Consider the following 20,655-nt stretch of genomic DNA (forward strand, 5'->3'; position numbering starts at 1 on the left):
CCCGCTGACAGGTCATTGTGGGGAGATCAGAGCGCTGGTCTCACCCCTAGGAGCCGGAGGCCCTGTTGGGTAGTCCCCGACCAGGGAAGGTGGCCCCCACCACCGTGCCCCCACTGGGCCCTGCTCGCTGGGACCTGCCAACCTGTCCCACCCCACACCTTCCCACTCACCAGGCCAGACTGTCAGAGTTCCAGAAACTCCCAACCCCTCCCTGCCCCAGGGCTGTGGAACCTCTGCTTTCCCCTCTCCCCCCCAGGAATGCCCCTCCCCTCCAGATTTTCTTAGGACTGAAAATCTGAGGTCTCCCTTCCCTGACCCCCAGCTCACATCCCAGCCCATCACTCAGTCCCTCTCTGGGGTCTGGGATCTAGCCGTATTTTGTCCTCTTTCTCAAACTTTCCATGATCTATAATTCTCTTGTTTTCTTATTAGTGTAGCAATCTTGCTTCTCCCCACTCCCTCACTAGGGTACTATCTTCATAAGAGCAGGTGCCCCTTCCGCCCACCTAGCTCCGCGCTGGGCTCCCAGCGGCGTTGGACAGGTGCCTGGGAGCCACTGAATGACGAGATGACCAGCTCTGAGGTGTGCGGGCAGCGAAGCTCTGCCCATCGTGCAGTGAGGACTCTTCAGGTCAGGGAGACAGAGGCCTGGACACCCACCTGGGGCTCGGTCTGGATCCAGGCTTTTCTAAGACACACACACAGCACAGACCCAGATGGGGATGGGCAGGCAGGGGGGGCCAGGCGGCCCGGGCCCGGCGGCGTGCAAGCCCCAGGCCTCTCCTGGCTGCGGACCAGCCAGCAGGCAGGGAGCCACCACTTACGGGAAATGCTCGACTGAGGAGAAAGGGTGGCTGGTAGTTTGGCCTCACACTGGCCCCTGTCCAGACAGTGAGGAAGCCTGTCCAACCACATCAGCTAACGCTAGTTCCTCCTGGAGCAGCAGCTGCCGGCCAAGAGACAGGGCCGCTCACCCATTCCTTCCTCCCCATTTATGAGAGGTGGCGGGGGCGGGGGGCGGAGAGAGAGGACTCCATTGGTAAAGTATGTTAATGCATCCCGAGGGGCAGCCACGTGCCCTGGCTGAGAGCACTGACCTGCAGGAAGCTTGCCTGGATCTGAACCTGGTTCCTGAGCTGGAGGCCTGGGCAAGTCAGTGAGCCCTCATCCTCAGTTCTGTGTGTGAAGCTGGGATGATTATGGTGGCTCCTTCTAAGGGCGTGGGGCGGGGGGGAGGGGGAGGAGCCCAAGACTTAGTAGTTGACCACATGCTCAGAGCACTGCTTGCACGTGGTGTTTGCAAAAGAAATTACGTCAATCTGCCCTCATGACCAGCCCAGGAGTAAGCAAGCTACACAAGATGGTACCTATGTTACAGACAAGTGCCTGAGGCTCAGGGAGTGGTGTGTGTGTGTGCATGTCTGTGTGTGTGTCCGGCCAGCAGGTGGGAGACCCCTGAGTCCGTCTCGGGCCTCTGGCTCAGAGCTCTTCTTGCCACACAAGGCGGGTGTGCGCTCCCTGCCAAGCTCTTGACCCGAGGCCTGACCTCTAGACATGTTTGAGTTGGAGCTGAGCAATAGCTTAAAAGAACGAACAAACAAATGGAGTTAATTGCCAATACTTAAAAGCCAGATGTCGCTATTTTTAAAAAATTCACATTTTTGGTTTCTCTTAAGAAACTGGAAGCTCAGGCAACATTGAGTCTGCAGCCGCCATGGCAGGAGCTGAGCGGGCTGGCCCCTTCCGTCCACTCTCCCCGGTACCCAGCTCCCTCATTTACATTCTCCATCTGCCCTGGTAAAGTGCCATCGCTCCTTAGGCCCCGCGGTCTTAGGCGGCATTTCCCAGGAGCAGATGGCACCTGTGGCAATGACTCAGGTGAGCGGGAGGTACTAGGCAGCACCCCGGGGTGTGGGGTGTGGGGAGGTGTGCCAGGACGGAGAGAGGCCACGCAGCCACGGGCTATTGGGTAAAGCCCCACAGAAGCTGCATTAGCGTCCCGGTGCCGCCGAAACAAAGCAGCACAAATGGAAGGCGTTAAACGTCAGAAATGGTTTGTCTCCTAGTCCTGGAGCCTGGAAGTCCAGGCCAAGGTGCTGACAGCGCCGTGGTTTCTCCGAGGGCAGCGGGGAAGGAGCTGCTCCGCCTCTCCCGCAGCCGCTGGTGGTGCCTGGAGCTGTGGCAGCATCACTCCCCCCTCCCCATGGCATCTCCCTAGTGCCTCCCACACCTCCCCTCCCATGAGGACACCAGCCGTGCCCACCCTCCTCCAGCGTTACCTCATCGTAACTAGTTACATTGGCCACGACTTATTTCCAAATACAGTTGCGTTCTGAGAGGTGAGGGGTTAGGACTTCGACCTGCGAATTGGGGTCGGGGAGGGCACGGTGCAGCCCCAAGCGGAAGGTCACCCTGGCTCACTCAGAGTCTCTACTCGGGTGAGGGAGTGGGGGTGTCATACGTCCTCACCATCAGCCCCTGGTCAAGGGCTGTCCCCGCCAGGGACAGGAATTCCCGGTGCTTCTGGCTCTGGGCAACAGGCCAGGCATGAGGGCTGTCCTCATCGTGGAGGCACAGGTGGTGCTGTTGAGGGGGTAGAGGGCTCTGGGCATGAAGGTGGGAAAGGGGTCTGCAGGATGCTACCCACCATCCATTGGATGCACTGAAGGCAGAGCCTTCACCCCACACCTGCCACCCACTTGCTTGGTGAGGTTTGACCCTAAATGAGTCCCTGGCCTCTTGGTGCCTTCCTTTCTCTATGTACAGACTGGAACTGGAGCTGCCGGGGACTGGGGTGACCATACCCACTCACCCCAACCCACGTGTACCCTGACCCGGCTGGCACTCAGGACTGTGGGCAGGTGGAGGTGTGCAGAGACCTCACACCCGTGGGCCTCACTTACAGAGGGGCCGAGGAGCCCTGGGAGACACGGGTGCCCTGGCTCTGAAACCCCGCCCTGTGGATGCTCAGGGATGTTCAAACGCAACTCGTGAAACGCGGCATCTGTACGCGGGAAAGGGCACCAGGACTGAGGATAACAGGGCGGAAATGGGATCCTCTGGTGCGGAATCTGACTCAGCTGGCGGCCTGGGGTCGGGGGAGGTGGCTCCGGTCTCCTGGCACGCAGTGCTTGTTGCAGGATCTGGGGGCCCAGGCAGCGTGGCGGTGGGGCACCTCCTGGGACGGGAGCATACCGTGGAGAGGGCAGCGCTGCTGTCTGGGAGAGCACACAGATGTGCCCCAGAGGGAACGGGCGGCCTGGTGGCGGATGGCAGCCTCGTCCCCCGAGAGCACCAGGCCTTGAGCTGGAAGTCCCAGCTTGCTAAGCAGCACGGCCAGGTGACCTGTCCAGCTCCCCCGACGGGGGCAGGTGAAATGGTCCTGGCTCCTCCCTCTGCAGAGCCGGGGCAGGGGGGGGTGTGGGGGAGACAGCAGTTCGGAACCCCTAACTCCAGACTCACCAGCAGCGGAGCGTGGCTGAGGCCAGCAGCACTGACAGAATGAACCGCAGCTGGAAGTGCTGGGGCCCAGTGCTGTAGGACCATCCCCACGACCATGCACCGCAGCAAGTAGGAGCTGACACGACTCCTGGAGCCTGACAGCCCGCTCCGGCTCCGGCACTGAGCGTTGAAACGCCTGGGTTGGCGGCGGTAGCATGCAGGCTTTATATTTTCCAGGCCTTAACAGAACAGCACTTAACAGCCCCCGGTTAGTGTTCAAGCTGGCAGGGCAGTTCTCCACGGGGAAGAGCCCAGGCTCTTTCTATCAGGGGGGTCCGCTGTACCCCAAGACCCTGTTGTCTTCCATCCCCAGAAAGTGGTGGAGGAAAGGAATACAGAGGAGGTAGGCCCAACTCTCTCAAGGGACCCAGAAAAGGCAGAGGTGCCACTGGAGAGAACTTGGGCACATGACCACACCCAAGTGCAAGGGAGGCTGGGAAATGTAGTCTAGTTGTGTGCTTGACTATAATCCTATTTTTATAAAGGATGGAAGAGATGGTTTCCATCAGCATCTTCCACGAGGTGAATTAATGTCTCTGGGGTTCCATTTCCTCCGCTCTAAAATGAGAACGATGACCAGCCTTCCTCATACAAAATGCTTTGCACAGTACCCAACACAGGGCAAACCCTGGGGAGATGGGTACCCAGCATTACCGGGGACCTGTAGCTACCCTTGAGGTTCTTGGATGTAGTTGGGGAGGACCATGGACAGGGCTGGACCTCCTGGTAGCCAAACAGGACGGTCTGGGCATATTGGGAGTTGGGGCATTAACTGCAACATGACCATTTGGGTGCTGTGGGGGAAACTGACCGTTACACAGCTCTCTGAGAATTCAGTTCAACGTTCTCCACGTTCAGATGCGAGTGCTGAGTCAGCGCCGTGTTGCCAGTTACAGAGAATGTCAGCTGCCGATCCTGCCCCTCAGAGCCCCGAACAGGACGACCAGCCACCCAGGGCTCTTAGGACGTGCCGAGGCGCCCGAAGACTCAGTCTTCATTTCTCAGACTAGCTTGTTCTTCACGCCTCCAGGACGTGGCATTCGTCATGCATAATTTTAGCTGAGTTCACTTTGGGCAAAAATCAGCCACACAGGGGAGGGCCCACTCTGACTGGATTGGTCCAGGCAAGGCCACTTCTGCTTGGGGGGCTCCAAGACCCCTCCCTCTGCTCCGGCCACTGCCAGGGGGCCCGCACCTGAGCAAGGGGGGATTCTTGCTCACGTGATCTCAGCAGTCACCAGCACCTTTCTGAAACAGGCCAGGCTTGTTGGCCTCACTCTTCAAATGGGAAGTGAAGGCCAGGGAAGGGGAGGGAAGGGTGAGGCATGCAGCTGGTAGAGACGGAGCCAGGCGCTTCACACACGGCTTCTCCGCTTTGCCTGGCCTCCCTCCCTGCAGGCTTCCTCCAGACCAAACAGTGACCAGATCCGGTCCACTCCTGCTTGCAACTCTCCAAAGGCCTCATTGTCCCACACCCAACCCCAGCTCTGCGCCCGCAGAGACTTCCCCCATCCTCCCGCCATGGCCCCACCCCACCCACTGCCGCCACGCCGCCATCCTTGCTGTTCTTGGAGCACGTGCGCTTGCTCCTGCCTCGGGGACTTGGCCCTGCTGTCTCCACATGCCCGGCATGCTGGGCACATGTCGCTGGCTCTTCTGTACCCATCTCCTTCAGATGGCAGCTCAAGCGGTACTTCCTGGGGCAGCTGCAGCTGGGTCCCACCCGGACCTCTCAGCACTCCCGGTTCCCAGGCCCGCAAACACACTCCACTCTCTGCAGGGAACTTGCTCTGTCCTCCAGAACCTGCCAGCCCAGCAGGGGGTGGGAAAGCCCCGGGAGCTCCTCCCACAATGACTAGCAGCAGTTGGTGTCTGACTGCTTAGCACCCTCGTCCCCCAGGGGGTGGGTAGCTCCAAGGCTCCTGCTCTATGGAAACTTCCAGAGGTCCCCGGTGGGACTGAGCCCCAGTTGCCCACAGTGGTCATCTGCTCAATAACACACCCCAAATTTGCTCCCCCCCCCCCCATTCCCTGTCTCCCAACAGAAATTATGTAACTAGACAACCAAGGGGTCTGTCCGGGCTGCCTGTCACTGCTTGAGCCAATTAAGCAGAGACAGGGTTGAATCATAGATGAATGTTTATTCCCATACTGCCATCAGGATGGGAGAGCAGCAGGTCACCCACAAAATCTGCTCTGTGCCCCACCCCCGTCATAAGCCAGCTGCTTATATTGGGGAAAAGGACAAAGATTACATGGGGAAATAGGCAAAAGGGTATGCCAAATGGGCAGTTTACAAGTAATGCAGGCTGGAGATTTGCAAAGGCCTGTGGGTATGCAAAGGGTGGGGGTCTTCAAAGGGCGGGCAGCTCTGGCTTCTGCAACAAGCTTGTTAACGTTCCATGAGAATAGGCAGCTCCCGGATGGGGAGGATGGGCCTCATTTCTTGGGGAGCTCCCAGGTCCCTTGTGCAACTCCCAGCCAGGTTAGAATGTGCTTTCTTTAATCAGAACAAAACAGTCACGGTTAACAGAGCACGATTACGATTTCTTATCATTATAGCTGGTCCCCAACATTCTATTTCTGCCCTGATCACCTTCTGCAGTCTCCGCACATCCTTGGAGTTGGCTTCTGGAAAGATTCACATCAAGTCTCGTCTTCAAGTCCTTCCCTGCCCACCCTGTCTGTAGGGGGTTGATTGTAGCCCCAGAAAAGCTGTGTCCACATCTTACCCCTGGAACCTGAGAATGGGGCCTCATTTGGAATAAAGTTTTTTTGCAGATGTAATTCAGGATCTAGCGACTGGTGTCCTTATAAGGAGAGGACACAGAGGGAGGGAGGGAGGCCATGCCAGGACACGGGAGAACGCCGTGTGCAGACAGAGGCTGAGGTTGGAATGACGCTTCTGCAAGCCAAGGAATGTCAAGGACTGATGGTGGCCCCCGAAAGTCAGGACAGGCATGGGACAGATTCTGTCTCAGAGCCCCAGAGGAACCAGCCCATTTGACCCCTTGGTTTTGGAGCCCTGACCTCCAGAACCATTGGAGAATGAATTCCTGTTGCTCTGCACATCGCTCGATTGAGCGTCTTCCCCTGGAAGTATCCAGGTGGCATCTGCTGTGTCCCCCACCAGAATGAAAGAGGTCCTCACTATCCCCTTCCCCCCACCCCTATCTCCAGACCAGGACAGTGCCGGATCCATGATAGGCCCTCTCTACATAACTGATCAGTGAACCCAAATGAACCCCAGTCCAGTGGTCCTTGCTCACTCCTGCTCAGCTCCCACCTCATCCAGAAGACAAAATACCGCCCTAGCCAGTTTGGCTCAGTGGGTAGAGCATCGGCCTGCGGACCAAAGGGTCCCAGGTTCGATTCTGGTCCAGGGCACGTACCTCGGTTGCAGGTTCCTCCCCGGCCCCGGCCCTGGTCAGGTTGCATGCGGGAGGCAACCAATCGATGTGTTTCTCTCACAGGGATGTTTCTCTCTGTCTTTCCCTCTCTCTCCCACTCTGAACGATCGATGGGAAAATATCCTCGATGAGGATCAACAACAACAACAACAGAAATAGAAGACAAAAACCGTCCCCAGCTGGCTTTGGCACGGCTGCGCTCTCCAGCCAGGAGCTCTCAACCTGGCTGCGTGTTAGAATCCCCTGCAGATTTTTTCACAAAACCGGGGCCCACCCCTGAGGCTCTGAGTGAAGTGGGCCGAGGTGGGACCCCAGCAGCATTTTCAATGGTTCTTCCAGGTGATGCCAATGTGCAGCCAGGCTTGAGAAGCACTGGTTTGGGGGGAGGTGGGAGTAAGGGAACAAGACAGGGGTCCGAGTTCCAGGGTGACCCAGAATCCCAGTTTAACCAGACTGAGTGGGTTCCTGGCTTCAGGACTTGTGGTCCTAAAACCAGGGCTGTCCCAGCAGACGAGGAGTCTGTCACCCTAGGTGTTCCCCAAGCCACCTGCGTGATATTCCACTCTGTCAGCCACACCCTTAGTCCTGGCCACTTTAGAGGAAGGGGTTACCACTGCCTCCAGGAGAGACTCAGGGGTGCCTGCCCCAGGCCTGGCGTGTCAGAAAAGGGGCGGGGCCACAGCTGGGCTGTGTGGAGGTGGGGCGGGGTCCAGGCATCAGGCCAGGCATTTCCCCTGTCAACCTCCCAGCAGGCATGATTTTAACAGAAGGACTTTCCCAGGTGGCTTGTGGGCGCTGCAGATTCATTGTGAGAGTCTTTCGGGGTCAGATTGGGTTTGTTTCCTTCTCAGAACCCTCCACCCGGCCTGGCATTATAGTAGTACACATAGTAGTACACATAGTAGTAAGCAGGCGGAGCGAATAAAGGCACACGAGTAGCTGGCAGTCGTGTCAGCTAGAAACAACCAGGCTTTTCCCCTCCTCCCGCTCCTCACACCCAGCACCTGCTCTGGTTGTGTACAACGTAGATGCACGTTGGTGACACAAGAAAAGCACTGACAGGGTCCCCAAAGGCCCTGCGCCTGCCTCCAGCCCACTCCCCTGCTGGGGTTTGGGGGCTTCTACTCACACCACCTGGTCTGAGTGTTCATCCAGCCACACAAATAAAAGTAAAATGGTCTCTGTTCTTCTGTGAGATGCAGCAGAAACGACTCGCTAACCCCAGTATCTTCTTACATTGAGAGAGAATTTTTAGTTGGCTCATGCCCCCATCAGCTAAACACCAGCTTTCACGGCCTCCCCTGCAGTTAGTGAGGTCATGTGACCCAGTTAGCAGAGGTCAGCTGTGCTGCTTTGGGGTTATGCCTTTCCCTCTGGTGGAACGCAATTGTGATGACAGGAGCTGGAGCAGCCGTTTTGGATCACGAGGTGGAGGCCATGAGAGAAGATGGGAAAGCCAAGCCAGAGAGCGGGCCTGGGTTTCTCCGGGGAGTCACTTCCTTTGTTCTGAATGGCCTGTGCACTGCCTCACGTAGAAGAGGCCAGGTGGGTATGCATCCACTGCCAGCTTACACTGGGGTGGTTTGAGTTCAAAAGGTTGGCTCCTACCCTCAGGTAGGATAATCCTTACCTGTTCCTTTTTTTGGAGGGCAGATTGGAACATGATGATTGGAGATCGCATGATTCGTGATTAACATCTCTGCTTAATTAGGACTTGCGACACCCTGATTGCAAAAAAAAAAAAAAAAAAATGTTGGCTCCATGACCCAAGTCTGGGGCCACCTCTTAAAGAGACAGGCAGTCACCCAGGCTCCAGGGGAGCAGAACCCGGCCATGTTGAGAGGTTCTCGGGACTGCCAGATGGAGAGAGGGATCTTCAGGATTAAGATGCTAGCCACAAAAAAAAAAAACCACGAGGTTTCCATGAGTCCCCATCAAAAGCCCCAGGGCAGACTCTCCGGAACCTGAGAGCTGCCTTACAGCTGTGCTGTTCTCCCACGGCCAGGGGCTGAGCAACACGGCTACCGTCCGGTTGCTAAGAGGCAGAGTTGGGGCTTGAGCCCAGGCGTGTGTGACCCGAAGCCTGCACTTGCCTCAAAGTCGGGGCTCAGATTGAGGAGTGGGGGCCTCCAGGACCAGCTGCAGGCCCCAGCGATGGTCCTCGCTTCTGTCCTCATTGCCCACTGGGGGGTCTCTGGTGTCGTGGGGGTAGGCGGGCAGAAAAGGTCTACAGCTGGGAGCCCAGGGCCCCGGGACGGCTGAGGGGACGGTCATTGCTGACTAGCGTGAGGTCAGCTTCTCTGGGTGACTCAGGGCTCCGCACGTTCAAGCTGGAGCTCACCCTTAGCTCCCCCAGCCCAGGTTTCTCCACCGGCCCTGGGACACGGGCCGGATAACACGGCCGCGGGGTTCTGTTCTGTGTGTTGCGGAATGTTCACCAGCATCCCTGGCCTCTACCCACTAGACGCCAGGAGCACCCACACTCGGTTGTGACAAGGAAAAACGTCTGCAGAGATGGCCAGTGTCCCCCGAGGGGCACAGCATCCCAAGGTGGAGAACGCTGCCCTCATCACCTTCTCTGTGTACTTTCTAGAAAGGGAAACGGAGGCCTGCAGGACAGGGCTTACCCAGGGTTCCCCGCGGCTGAGGGCTGCCCTCCCACACCCCTCGGCACATACAAGCCTAGCACAGGCCCAGCGTCTCACTGCAGATACCAGCCACTCCTCGCCCATGGCTCTCAGCCCATGTGGGGATGGGGACGGGGGGGGGGGGGGGGGGGGAGGGAGACGGAGGGGAGGTGGTTGGCAGGGGGGGCGGGGGGGAAGCAGTGAGGCTTCGCAAGCAACACTGGGGTGTAGGATAAATATGCCGGCTCCCTTGCCCTAAGTTGGGACTGAGTCTCAGTTACTCATCTCCTGTTTGGCTTCCTTCTTCCTTTTCTTCCTGTAGTCCCTTCCCAAATAAACTGTTTCCACCCACATGCTTATCTCAGGTTCCCTTTCTAGAGGGCCCATGGATTGGGCCCAATTTGCTGCTTTCCCGGCATTCAGGATTCTCAACCCCATTTGCACTCCCAAGTGTTCCTGGGCCTGAGAAGCCAACAGACCACCCGTTCTTGCCCGATGGCTGGGGTCACCTGGTCCGCGCTGGTGTTCATTCTGATGTCGGGTATCCTTTTTATAGCAGCTTTATTGAGATGTAATTCCTACACCGCACAATCCATCCATTTAAAGGGGACAATTCAGTGGCTTTTAGTGTATAAACAGAGTTGTCCTACCAGCACCACCATCAATTTTAGGACATTCCATTAGCCCAGGATACCCTGCACCCCTTCTTCGTTATTCCTGAGATTCCTCACTTCCCCCTCCCCCGGCCTCAGGCACCCACCGGTCCACTCTGTCTCCATGGATGTGCCACTCGGGACATTTCATATAAAAGCAATTACACACCACGTGGGCCTTTGTGTCAGGCTTCTCTCACCACGTACGTATGTGTTCAAGGTTCGTCCATGGCGTAGCATGTCAGCACTTGTTCCTTTTTATCGCCAAATGACACTCCACTGCATGGATAGACCACACCTGATTTATCCGTTCACCCATTGACGGACATTTGGGTTGTGTCCACTTTGGGCTGTTATGAATACGCTGCCATGGAAATTCATTGTTCTTCAGTAAATACTTAGCAATGTAATCGCTGGGTCAGATGGTAACTCTTTGTGTCTTTTTCTTCTTCAAATTTGCTTATGTATTTTTATTGACTTTATTGGGGTGACATTGGTTAATAACATGATGTAGGTTTCAGGTGTACAGTTCTATAATACATCATCTGTATATTGTACTGTGTGCCCACCACCCTAGTCAAGTCTCCTTCCACCACCATTTATTCCAAACTTTTGTACCTTTTGAGGAACTGCCAGACTGTTCTCCAGAGCCTTAGTAAATTTAAAAAAATAATGAATGGGAGCACAACATTGCATACAGAAAAGTGCAAACTACAACTCCATGCGTTTTCACACACTGAGCCGTCCCGTGTAACCCGCCCCCAGATCAAGACCCAGGCGGCTCCCAGCCCTCCTGGCCCTCCTCAGGCCCCTCCCTCCAGGGGCACCCTGCCTGCCTTCTAATGGCACAGTTTTGTTTTTCTTTTTGGATTTAAAATGTTCTCCACACGATGAGGAGTGGCAGATCATTGTTCATTAACAACTTCCACCTCCTCTCCCACGGACCCCTTCTTCTTGTTTCCAAGCCCCAGGAAGGAGGTAGGAAAGCCAGGGAGGCTGGGTGGCCTCAGGCTGGGGATGTGCCAAGAGAGAAGCCACACCCCCAAGTCTGGAGCACCCAACCACCTGCTGGGAGTTTTCGGGGATTTCCTCAGGTTGTGGAATCAGGAAACATTTCTAGTCCTTGGTCTAAGCTTGGCCTCAAGCTCCCACACTCAGCCTGAAACCGAAAGCTGGGGCCTGGACTGGACGGCTACTTGTCTTGGCTGGGATTTGGGCCTGGGCCGGACACAAGAGCTTCAAAGGCGTAGCATGCCAGGCCAGAGAGGCACGGATGGTGCACCTTCCTCCTGACTTCAGAAGGCACCTGGAGAGCCCGGATGTCAGTGTGCCTGAGACATGGCTGAGTGGGAGTGGGGGATCAGTTCCTGGGAGCACGTTCTTCAGAAGGGAGGCCTTTCCCGGGCTGTGCCGAGGTAAAGCGATAGCAGGATGTTGTCAGACTGCAAGGGGGAGACCCCGGAGGAAGCAGAGAGTGCCCTTTGCACCCCTCCCCACCTGCTCTCTGCACAGGGGGCTGGCCCGCATGGACCAATCAAAAGATTAGCTCCCAAGACCTCGGCTTCCATTGGCCAATGGGGATCCAGACAGGAGATGGGAAGGTGGATGAGACTGAGCTTGAGGTAGTTATTCCTCTGGCTCCCTCCATTGATAATCAACAAACGAGGAACTAGTTAATAAAGTGCTGAGGCCGGGTTTTATTCAGTGATGCTATTGCCATCAGCCAGAGGGCCAGGTGAACTGGACGCAACTTCCCTGCGATGCAAGGCTGGGTTCTGCTGAGGGAAAGGCACTGAGGGATTGGAAGGGGGTTTGTCCATGTGACTAGGTCACTTGGGTTTGCTAAATGACGCTTGTCTGGAGGAGAAACAACTTCTGCTATCGTAATGACTGGAGGCGGTGTGCACGTTGAAGCCGGTGCCAAGGTTAGGCCCTTCTCCTTCTCTCTCCTTGAATGTTTGCATTTCAAATAGACAACTCAGGTCCTGGAGGAGACCGTTTTGGGTGGAAATCTTTGCATCTCAAAAGTCAGAGAAAGGAGTTAGAAACTTTTCTCCAGCCTCAGTTGGAGCTCAGGGCCGCCCACAGCCCAGCTCTGAGGGATGACCTCCAAGGCACTCATGCCAGGCATCCCCTATGGGAAATGCAGAACCTCAGGCCAGGCCCACGGAGCTAAAAGCTGCTTTCAGCAAGGTTCCTGCAAGATTTTTGTGGGGATACGTTCCCCTTTCAACTCTCAATCAGTGGGTCTCACCTTGGCTGCTCATTGGAGTCACCAGGTGCCTGGATCCCAACTCCTGAGAGTTTGATTAATGGGTGGAGGTACGTCCTGGGAATCAGACCTTTTAAAAACTCCCCAGGTGGGTCTTATATGCATGCGGGTGAGAACCATTGCCCTGAGTCTGTTTCTCAGTCTTGGCACCACCGACATTCAGAGCCAGATACTCCTTGGTCATGGGCTGTCCTGTGCCCCGAAGGATGTTTAGCATCCGTGGCCTCCACCCACTAGATACCAGTAGTGCCACATTCTCCAGTTTTATTAACCAAAAAATATCTCCAGACATTGCCAATATCCTCGGGGGAGCAAAGTCATCCCTGATGGAAAACCACTCTTCTAAATTCTCTCGTAAACCTCCTACCAAAGCACAACCCACTGGCTTTCCTGCTTGTGCCCTCTTTTTCTTCTCTTAGCTCTTCTTCGTTTTTCTGGGGTTGACATTTTCCTAATGGGCCCCGCTCTTGGATCCTCTGTAGCCGCGAGTCTCGACGTGTGTTCTAGGACCCACAGCATGAGTATCACCTAGAAACTTGTTTAAAATGCAGGTTCTCAGGCCCCATCCAGACCTACTGATCCGGAAAGTTTGGGGTTGGAGACCAGCAATCTGGGGTTCAACAAGCCCTCTGAGGTATCCAATGGCATGCTAGAGTCCAGCAACCCTGGGAGGGAATATTCTTGTCTCCCTTTCCATCTCGTGGAGGTGGGAACTAATGTATCAAAAAATAGTGTGAATTGCTCACGGTCCCACAAACTTGATTCTAGCTCTATCTTTAGCTTCCAGCGCTGCCATAGCAAATTCTGTAATAACAGCAGAAATGTATTCTCTCTGGAGGTCAGAAGTCCAAAACCAAGGAGTCGGCAAGGCCATGCCTCCTGTGATGGTTCTAGGAAAAAGTGTTTCCCTGCCTCCTCCAGTTCTGATGTCTGCCGAAACCCTTGGAATTCCTTGGCTTGTGGCACCATAGCTCCAGTCTCTACCTCCATCTTTATATGGCCTTCTTCTCTGTGTCTCTGTGTTTCAGATCTTCCTGTCCTTTCTCTCATAGGGTACTAGTCCTTGGATTTAGGGCCCACTCTAAGTCTAGGCTGAGCTCACGATCCTTCATTACATCTACAAAAGTCCTATTTCCAAATAAGGTCAAATTCATAGGTACTGGGGGTTAGGATTTGAACATATCATGGGGCGTCTTTATTTATTTTCCATCATTCCGCTTTCCACATAGAGCAAGAGGGAGACTGGGGCAGAAGCCTGAGCAGGTACATAAGACAGGTGGGCCTCTTTACCCATTTTTTTCCTCTGTGTGAACATATTTTATCAGCGTAACTTATACAGGAATGGACGGCAAAAAAAGAAGGAAGGAAGGAAGGAAGGAAGGAAGGAAGGAAGGAAGGAAGGAAGGAAGGAAGGAAGGAAGGAAGGGGAAAGAAAAAACAGAGAGAGAAGGGGGGCAAAAGAGAATGGAAGAGGAGATAAAAGCAGGCAAGAGAAATCCACACATTTTTGGAAGGTAAAAAGCTCATAGATGGTGATTGACTAGCAGGGCAGGGGAAGGGGCCATCTGAGAACTGATGTGAAGGGATGCCACTGTTGGTGTTATCTCACCTCCCAGCAAGTAGAACAAACGAACAAAGATGCAGAAAACAGGAAGGAAAGGGTAAAATAATGAGAGGAACGATCCAGGATGCCTGCTATCTGACTAAAAGGGGTTTCAGAAATTAAGAACTGAAAAAACAGAAGGGAGGAAATTACCAAAGAAATAATACAAGAAAATTTCCTGGAACTGAAGGAAACAGAGTAGTGGATGAACAATGGTTCTTATAATAGCTTGCTCCAGTGAATGTGGTGAGAAAGCACCCTGGAGACAGTGGGTTCGGCAATCTTATGAGGTGGAGGATCAAAAGTAATTCTTACCACCCTGGCCGGGTGGCTCAGTCAGTTGGAGTGTCCATCCATACACCAAAAAAGGTTTCGGGTTTGATTCCCAGTCAGGGAACATACCCAAGTTGTGGGTTCGATCCCTATTTGGGTGTGTATGGGAGGCAACCAATCAAAGTTTCTCTCTCACATTGATGTTTCTCTCTCTCTTCCTCTCTCTCAAAATCAATAAAAACATATCATCAGATGAAGACTTTTTTAAAAAGTAATTCTTATCAAAACTTTATAGGATGCAGTGAAAGCAGAGCTAAGGGGGAGATTTATAGTTATAAACATTTACATTAAAAAAAAATCTCAAATCAATAGCCTAACTTTACAACTTAAGGAACTAGGAAAACTAAACCCAAAGCTAGAAGAAGGAAGAAAATACTAAAATTATTATATTTTAATAGTAAACATTATAATAAATATCCTATATAATAAAGAGGTAATATGCAAATTGACCCTCATGCCCTTGCAAAAGATGGCCTCCCCCATGTGGTCAAAGATGGCCGCCACAAGATGGCCGGCAGGGGAGAGTAGTTGTGGGTGACCAGGTCAGCATGGGAGGGCAGTTGGGGGCGACCAGGACAGCAGGGGAGGGCAGTTGGGGGCAACCAGGCCTGCAGGGGTGGGCAGTTGGGGGGGACCAGGCCTGCAGGGGAGGGCAGTTGGGGGTGATTGGGCCTGCAGGGGAGGGCAGTTGGAGGAAACCAGGCCAGCAGGGGAGGGCAGTTAGGGGTGACTGGGCCTGCAGGGGTGGGCAGTTGGGGGGGGGGAACAGACCTGCAGGGGAAGGCAGTTGGGGGGGACCAGGCTGGCAGGGGAGAGCAGTTGGGGGCAATCGGGCTGGTAGGGGAGCAGTTAGGCATCAATCAGGCTGGTAGGGGAGTAGTTAGGGGGTGATCACGCTGGCAGGCAGGCGAGTGGTTGGGAGCCAGCAGTCCCAGATTGTGAGAGGGATGTCCGACACTCGGACATTTCCCAAGGGGTCCCAGATTGGAGAGTGTGCAGGCTGGGCTGAGGGACACCCTTCTCCACCCTGTGCATGAATTTTGTGCACCGGGCCTCTAGTATTTTAATAAATGATAAAAGTTAGAGCAGAGATAGACAAAATAGGAAATAGAAATACAATAGAAAAAAATCAATGAAACCAAATGTGTTTTTTAAAGTCAGCAAAATCAACAAACCATTAACTAGATGAACTAAGAAAAAAGAAGACTCAAATTACTAAATTAGAAATTAAAATGGTGGCATTACTACTAATTCTACAGAAATAAAAGGTATTATAAGAGAGTACTATGAACAATTGTATGCCAACAAATTGGACAACCTATATAAAAAGGACAAATTTCTAGAAACACAAAATTACCAAGACTAAATAATAAAGAAATATAACTAACTAGAGGCCTGATGCACGAAGATTCGTGCAAGAAAAGGCTTTCCTTCCCCTGGCTGCCGGCACCAGCTTCCTTCTGGCACCTGGGACCCGGGCCTTCACTCTGGCTGCTGCCTTCCACCTTTGCTCTGGCCCTGCTGCCCTCCTGTAGCTCACTCCAACCCCAAGCCCCTCCTCATAGCAGGCATCCCGCCCTGCCCTGGCCGCTCTGCGCCTGTGTGTATGTGCTGCCCAGAGGCCTGGAGCAGCCAGGGCGGGGCAAAATGCCTGCATGCAAGCATCCCGGCCCAGCCACCACCATCTTTGTTGCATCAATTTGCATATTCCCTCCTTATTGGCTGTGGGCACCGCCATATTTGTTGTGGAGTGATGGTCAATTTGCATATTACCCTTTTATTATATAGAATATGGAGATTAAATCAGTAAACAAAAATTTCCCAACAAAGAAAAGTTCTGGACCTATATAATTAATTAATCTCTATAACTAATATAACAATTAAAGAACTAACACCCATCCTCCTCAATGTTTCTGAAAAAAATGGAGGAAGAGGAAATACTCCCAAACTCATTTCTTGAAGCCAGCATTACCCTGATACCAAAGCCAAAGAAACTTAAAGAAAAGTACAGACTCATATCCTTTATGAACATTGATGCAAAAATCCTCAACAAAACACTAGCAAACCAAATTCAGCAGCACATTATAAGGATTATATACCACTCCAGGAATTTATTCCTGGAATGTAAGGATGGTTCAACATATAACAATTGATCAATGTAATCACCATATTAGCAGAATGAAGGGGAAAAAATCACATGATCATCTCATTTGATACAGAAAAGGCATTTGTCAAAGTTCAGCAACCTTTATGATAAAGACACTCAACAAACTAGGAATAGAAGGAAATTTCCTCAAATTAATAACAATTATATATTAAAAACCCACAATGAACATCACACTCAATGTTAAAAGACTGAAGGATTTTCCTTTAAGATCAGAACAAGTCAAGAATGCCCTCTTCTGCCACTTCTATTCAACATAGTGCTGGAAGTCCTAGCCAGGTCAATCAGGCCAGGAAAAGAAATAAAGGCATCCAAACTGGAAAGGAAGAAGTAAACTTACCTCTCTTTGCAGATGATATTATCTTATATGTAAAAACCCCTAAAGATTCCACATAAAAATTGTTATAATTAATAAATGAATTCAGCAAAGTAGCAGGGTATAAAGTCAATACACACAAATCAGTTGCATTTCTATGCACTAATAATGAATGATCCCAAAAGGAAATTAAGAAGAGAATTCCATTTATAATAGCATCAATAGGAATAAAATACTGAGGAATTAACTTAACAAAGGAGGTGAAGACTTGTATGCTGAAAGCTGCAAAACATGGCTGAAAGAAATTAAAGAGGAAAGAAATATTCATGGGCTGGAAGACTTAATATTGTTAAGATGTCAGCATTCTCCAAAGCAATCTACAGATTCAGTACAATCCCTATCAAAATTCCCAATGGGTTATTTTGCAGAAAAACAGAAATAGAAAAATCCATCCTAAAATTCATGTGGAATATCAAAGGACTCCAAAGAGCCAAATCAGTCTTTAAAAGGAACAAATCACACTTACCAATTTTAAAACTTACTACAAAGCTACAGTAATCAAAAGTGTGGTACTGGTATAAAGACAGACATATAGACCAAGGGAATAGAATAGACCACCCAAAAATAAACCCTCATATATATGATCAAATGATTTTTGACAAGGGTGTCAAAACCCTTGCTACTCAATGGACAAAGGACAGTTCTGGTTTGTTTGTTTTTTTGTTTTTTTTTTTGTTTTTTAACAAATTGTGCTGGGAAAACTAGGATATCCACATGCAAAAGAATGAAGTTGTATTCTTACCTAATGCCATCTACAAAAGCTAACTCAAAATGGATAAAAGACCTGAATGCAAGGCCTGAACCTATAAAACTCTTAAAAGAAAACATAGGGCAAAAGCCTTACAGCACTGGATTTGGCAATGATTTCTTGAATATGACACCAAAGGCCCAGGCAACAAAAGAAAAAATAGGTAAATTGTACTTCACACACAAAAACTGTGCATCAAAGACACTACCAGCAGTTTTAAAAGGCAACCCACAGAAGGGGAGAAAATATTTCCAAATCATGTGTCTGGTAAGGGATTACTATTCAAACTCTATAGAAAACTCAACAACAAAATAACCTGATCCAAAAGAGCAAAGAACTTAAACAGCTATTTCTCCAGAGAGGGTGTGCCAATGGCCAGTAAGCACATGAACGGCACTCAGCGTCACTCACCAGTAAGGAAATGCAAACCAAGGTTGCAATGAGGCATCGCCTCATACCATTAGGGTGGCTGCTATAAAAAAAGAAAACAAGTGAAGCTGAGGATGTGGAGAAACTGGCCCCCTTGTGCAGTGTTGGTGAGAATGTAAAATGGTATAGCCGCTGTGGAACACAAGTATGGCAGTTCCATAAGAAATGAAAAACAGAATTACCCTATGATCCAGCAGTTTCACTTCTAGACATATCCCCAAAAGCACTGAAAGCAGGATCTCAAAGAGATATTTGTATACCCCTGTTCACGGCAGCATTATTTTTTAAAATGTTTTTATTGATTTTTAGAGAGAGAGAGAGAGAGAGAGAGAGAGAGAGAGAGAGAGAGAGGAAGAGAGAGAAAGAGAAATGTAGATGAGAGAGAAGCATCAATGGGCTGCCTCCCACCTGCACCATGACCTGGGATCGAACTCACAACCTGGGCATATGCCCTGACTAGGAATCGAACCGGTGACCTCTCAGTACATGGGACAGTGCTCAACCAACTGAGCCACAAGGCCGTGGCAGCATTATTCACAAGAGCTAAAATGTGGAAGCAACCTGTGTCTATCAATGAGTGAGTAAATGAGCAAAATGTAGTGTATTCATATAATGGATATTATTTAGCCTTTAAAAAAGAGGTGGGAATTCTGACACATGCTACAACCTGGTGAACCTTAAGGACATCATGCTCAGTGAAATAAACTAGTCACAAAAGGACAAGCACTGTAAGATTCCACTTATATGAGGTACTTGGAATAGTCAAATTCATAGAGCTAGAAAGTAGGGTAGTGGTTGCCAGGGGCCGAGGGGAAGTGGTGAGTGGGACGTTACTGCTTAATGGGTACAGAGTTTCGGTTTTACAAGATGAAAAGAGTTCTGGAGATGGATGCTAGTGATGGTAGCACAACATTATGAATGTATCTAGTATCACTTAAAATGGTTAAGATGATTCATTTTATATTAGGTGCATTTTACCACAATGAATGAAAAACTGGGAGGAAAAAAGTAGCTACTTTTTTAACTTTCCACAAGGAACCCTTTAGCAGGTAGGAACTCACACACCATCAGGACAAAAGAGGCAGTGTACGTGAGTAAAGCAGGCGTGTGTAAGGCAATAGAGGGTGGTGGCGATTGTGTCCAGCTAAGGAGGGCATTCTCTCTCTATTAGCTTGCTGGGGTTGCCACAACAAAGTACCAGAGACCGTGTGGCTTAGACAACAGAAATGGATTTTGTTTTCACAATTCTGGGACTACAAGTCCAAGATCAAGGTGTCAGCAGGGTCGGTTGCTCCTGAGGCCTCTTTCCTTGGCTTGTGGATGGCCGTCTTCTCCCAGTGTCTTCACAAGGGTTTTCCCTTTGTGTCCTAATCTCCTCTTCTCCTAAGGACGCCTGTCGCATTGGATTAGGGCCCACACCAATGACCTCATTTTAACTTAATTACCTCTTAAAAAACCCCCATCTAAAAATGCAGGCGTATTCTGGGGTGCTGGGGGCTAGCACTTCAATATATGAATTTGGGGAGCGGGCCCAATTCAGTCCAAAACATCCTCCTTCTCCCCCAGAACACGGTCCTTCGCATGAAAACATTTCACTTTGCATGCTAAGCACAGGCCCCCCTGCACGCTCGCAGACCCTGTGTTTGTTGATTAAAGGACGGTGAGCAATAAACCAGGCTGCTTCCTCGATGACAGGAGCTGGACTCTGCTGGAACTTGGGTGGATCTTCGTCCCAGGCTCAGGACAAATTTGGAGAAGCAGATTAATGAATTTACTTGGAAAGGAGAACTTAACCCTGTGGTTCCTCCCTCCTGGGAGGAAGTTCCACGGAAAGAACAAACAACCAAAACTTGTTTCGAAACACTTTCCCCCCAAAAAAATGTTGGATACTTAGAATTTCCTAGCTTCCCCCGTCCAGATGATGCCCGGAGGAGCCCCGGCCCGGCCTGGCGAGGGCCAGGAGAATTTCTAGGCCGAGTGAGTCTGAGGCACAGCTCACCCCCACTTGCCTTTCTGGGGTTTTCCTCGGTGTCTCTGTAGATGGTCCTTGGCCTTGTGCACGTTCGTTGTCACCCACTCTCAGGTGGCACCTTTCAATAATTACATGCCCGCTGAGGGAGAGGGGAAGAGGCAAGGCACGGGTTTGTGGAGGGTGAATCTGGGATCGTTCTAACGATGGGTTTTCCACTTTTTTGCTGTGAGATCATGAGCAAGGGGCCCTGCCTCTCTGAGCCTCAGTTTGTCTGTCTGTGAAATGAGGACTCCCCTTACCCCCCGTGTAGTGTAAATAACCTAGATGGGTGTGCTTTCAAAAGTCACGAAAGCCTGGAAAGCCCGGCATTGTCATCGGTGCTGGTGAAACCTGAAATCCGAGAATGACTCAAAATTCACACATGGGACAAACGCCAGTGCGCGTAAAGTACAATGTGAGAAACAGACAGAATCCCTAAAAGGCGTGGGGAAGGAGAGCAAAAGGCCAGAAATTGGGTTTGTGTTCCAGCTCGCTGCTGTGGTCTACACACGTTGCTCCATCCCTGTG

General features: G+C 51.4%; 1 non-coding gene across 1 annotated transcript; it reads left to right on the top strand.

Annotated features, from left to right (window-relative positions):
* The first annotated feature begins 8,518 nt into the window (after positions 1-8,518).
* Positions 8,519-8,654, top strand: LOC114231621 (U8 small nucleolar RNA). Its single transcript, XR_003617605.2, has one exon. It is a non-coding gene; the product is annotated as a U8 small nucleolar RNA (small nucleolar RNA).
* The last annotated feature ends 12,001 nt before the right edge of the window (positions 8,655-20,655 follow it).

This window comes from Eptesicus fuscus, chromosome 4, assembly GCF_027574615.1.
Source record: "Eptesicus fuscus isolate TK198812 chromosome 4, DD_ASM_mEF_20220401, whole genome shotgun sequence".
Classification (NCBI taxonomy): Eukaryota; Metazoa; Chordata; class Mammalia; order Chiroptera; family Vespertilionidae; genus Eptesicus; species Eptesicus fuscus.